Source organism: Gekko japonicus, unplaced genomic scaffold, assembly GCF_001447785.1.
Source record: "Gekko japonicus isolate JY-2015 unplaced genomic scaffold, Gekko_japonicus_V1.1 scaffold398, whole genome shotgun sequence".
NCBI lineage: Eukaryota > Metazoa > Chordata > Lepidosauria > Squamata > Gekkonidae > Gekko > Gekko japonicus.
In genome coordinates, this window is record NW_015164676.1 from 393,075 (window position 1) to 396,784 (window position 3,710).

The following is a 3,710-nucleotide window of genomic DNA, read 5'->3' on the forward strand; positions in this document are numbered from 1 at the left end:
CCCTCCGACAAGGACAGAAACAAATGGTACAGGGACGGGGTCACAAAGGCACCCCCACCCCCCTGAATTAATTTACCTACCTCAGAGTCCTTTCAGGGGGGAGGAGCGGGGAGGGGGCGGCCCTGGAATGCTGCTTGGGGGGGGGGGATGGCCACAACACGACAGGCCTTTGCCTGCCCACAGCCTCTTTGTGTCTCTCACACAATGGAGGAGTGGAGCCGTCCTGGGACAGGCCTCTTGCAAATGCTAATTGCATTGTCGCCTTGCCTTCCATCCCATACAGGGAGGCAGGCCAATGCCATGTCAGAGACTGGCATCGAAGACCCCAGGCAAGCGCAGGGGGAGGGCAAGGAGACTGGCTGAGCAGGACCTTACACAGCCTCTGAGCAGACACCCCTGCCCCCTCCAAGCAGCTCTGCTTCCGCTGCTTTAGAGGCCGACGGGCAACCTGGGGGCACCTGAGGTTCCAGATATCCCCCCGTTTCAGCCTCTTCCTCGGGGAGTTCCACAGATGTTCCCAAGCACAAGGTTGCCCAATACCAAAATATTTATCCAGATTTTTCAATGGACGCTGCAAAAAGTCTCTCTTAGTGAGCTCAAAGCTTCCTCCAAAGTGGACCTCTGTTGGAGGAAGACGGAGCACTTATTCAAAACAGGATTAAAGGAGTCCTCCCTCTTAAAACTTTTGTATAATTAAGGACTGGTATTAATAAAGGGGTTGTGCAACATCTTTTGTGATATGTTAAGAGACGGTAGATGTTTTGTATTAAGGCTTATATGATAAATAATATATGGTGAATAAATTGTAAAAATATAATACAAAAACTATATTGTATTGTCATATTTGAGATATTTTATAATCGTCTGTAGCACGGTAATTGCTGATTTTTGGTACTTCCTACTTACCATGGGTCCTGTTTTGGTTTTGAGGAAAAGACTGGAAGCTCGGCATGTCCCGAAGGCCGAGGGAGGGAGGGAGCCCCGCCTGGCTACGGACAGGTGCCGCCCTCCCTCCCTCCCTCCTCCTGGAAACAAGGTCCCTGGGCAGACCCACCCGTTCTTCAGATGTGTTGAACAACTATTTGCTGACTTTCCTTATGGCATCTTCTTGTCTTATGCTCCTGTGTTTGTCTGTTTTAAATAGGTTTCTGAGTGCAGCTTCACTGTTACTTTTAACAGCCATTAAGCTACCTAGTGGCCCTGTGCCTTCTAGGGGCGGCATCTAAACACCCTTCCCGCTTTTGCAGAGGCAGAGCCAGACGTTCACATGATGCAAGGACACGGTGAAGACTGAAAAGCCCCGCTCCCCTCCCCCCATTCCTTTCCACCCAGCCGGCTTCAGCAATCGACTGGCAAATGCACGGGTTGGTTTGATGGATGAAACGCTGGGTAATGCACGATCGTTTCTGTTTGAACAAATCATAAGGTAATTAAAGTAATTTTGTTTTAATACAGTTTGAAGTAAAACGTAGCCAGACAGCCGCGCTCAACACACCGGCTTCAGACAATTGAAAGCACAGATCCGTTTCCTCGGCACTCTGAGACCACTCCGAGGTGAAACACCCCCCCGGGGTTCTACCAAACGCGACTCCTTCCCTCTTGGCTGGTGAAGGGGCTGAAGGAAGGATCCACTGCGGCTTGTTTGCCGAACTTCCTTTGCTTCCTCCACGTATGAAAAAGGGGGGGGGGAAGCCACCCAAAGGACGAGGGAGGGGTGGGAGACCCGGAGGGGCAACTGGAGTGCCTGTCGCAGGCAGGGGAGAGAAAACAAAGGGGCAGCTTCCACTGAGCTCCTTCAACCACCACTTCAAACCACCGGCAGATGCAGGGACCGAAGCAGGGCAGGGCCTTCTGCACCTCCAGGGAGAGGCTTTAGGCCGGCGGCCGGTGAGGGGGTCCCCGCAAGAGGGCGCGTGCTCTGGCAGGCCAGCTTAGCAATGCTTCAGCCCCGCCCCGCAGGACCCTGTCTGAGAGCCAAGGGCAGGGACTGTGAATTGTGGGTGCCTCCTCCCAGCAGCCCAAATGGCTGGCCCGCTCGCGCGTACATGGCGCACTCGACAACAACGGGCTCTGGGAAGGAGGAAGGGCACACAGAGGCCCTCCTCCAGTTCCCCAGAGAAAAAGGACAGGAGCGGTCTGGTGTTCAAAACCTGTATTTATTTTTCATTTTCCTTCAATGACATCTGCATTCAATAAATAACTTCCATGGGACACGTCATGCTAAGTTTCAGATCGGCAGTCGAGAAGTGATACCCAAAAGGTGCAGCAGGGAGCAAAATGAAGAAGGCAGACAAACACCGGACCGCTGGGAAGGAAGGCCTCACGCAGCGCCAGCGGCTCACGGCGACACTTTGCGACACCGCGACACTTCCTCTCTGTGCAAAAGAGCTCCTGGCCCAGCAGACCCCACAAGGCCGGAGTCGACCGCAGGGCAATCTTGCAGCGAGGATTCCCAGCAGGACTGCTCCGGTTCCTGGCCACATCCGCCATCCAGGGGCTGGGCTTCCCACGCCACGGCAGCTCAGCTGGGATGCTGGGAAATGAGGATTATTTCCCCCGTTTTGTCTCTCTCTCTTTTTATCACGAGAACAGCCTGCCCTGTGCCTGACACCTGGATGGAGATTTAAGAGGGCAGAATGTGGGGAGGGGGACACCAGCATCTTACTCCGTACACCGTGCAGGAAGTGGAAGGAAAGAGCTCGATCCTGTCACCCACTGTAGCAGTGGGGCCCCATCCACCATGGAATGGCTGCAGCACAAGCGCCTTTGGAACGAAGGGGAACTGAAGCGCAAAGACCTGCCTCAGGAGATGCCTGTACCACAAAACGAGAGAGACGGTGGCTGCAGGGGAAACGGACCTGGAAACAGCGGACCAGCAATAACTCATCCAGCAGGTCCCTACAGAGAGGTCTCTCTATCCAGAGCTTCTGTTAGGGGAGTGAAGGTGGGGGGGACCTTGACGGACACACAGACAGAACCACCTCGCCTGCTTGCAGTGGGGCCCTCCCTGCCTTTGTGTGCAGGCTTGACTCCTGGTGCTCTTTCGAGGGAGGGCGTGTCCCCACAAGCCCTTCATGGGCTGGGTGTGTTTATAAGACAGGAGGAGGGGACTCCTCCCACTATACCGCCCCCAATCCACAGACACACCTCCCGAAAAAGTCCAGGGAGAAAAGAAAAGACGCACTGACGGCTGCACCTCACTTGGGGCTGCTGCAAAATGTCTGGAAGGGGCGGCGACATTCAGTGGCTCCGCCCAGGCAAACCATTTGTGTGCTAGGGAAGGAGGCATTTCCCCCTGCAGATCAGGTCTGGCCCAAAAGCACCCCGTGGTGATGGGAAGACAGAGAGGAGGCCCCAGGCACAGGGGGGAGGATTAGCTCATGAGGAAGGGGGGGGCAATTTGGCACTGCCCTCCCCCCGCACATGGGCTCTTCCCCCGCACACGGGGCCCTCTTGCTCCAGAAGTCATGGGTGTGTGTGTGTGTGTCTGGACAGAGAACGAACAGGTTGAGCCCTGAAGAAAAACAACAACAACCCAAAGACAAGCTCTTCTTTAAGTCTGCCCGAGGGGATCCAAAAGCTGCTGCTGCAGCAGCACAACCCTTATTCCAGAACCGACTGCCCCCAAGGCTTTCCCTTTGGGCCAGGGAATCGGGAAGGATCTCCCCCGCCCCGCCCCTGCTGCAACTCTAGAAACAGATGCACTGAAA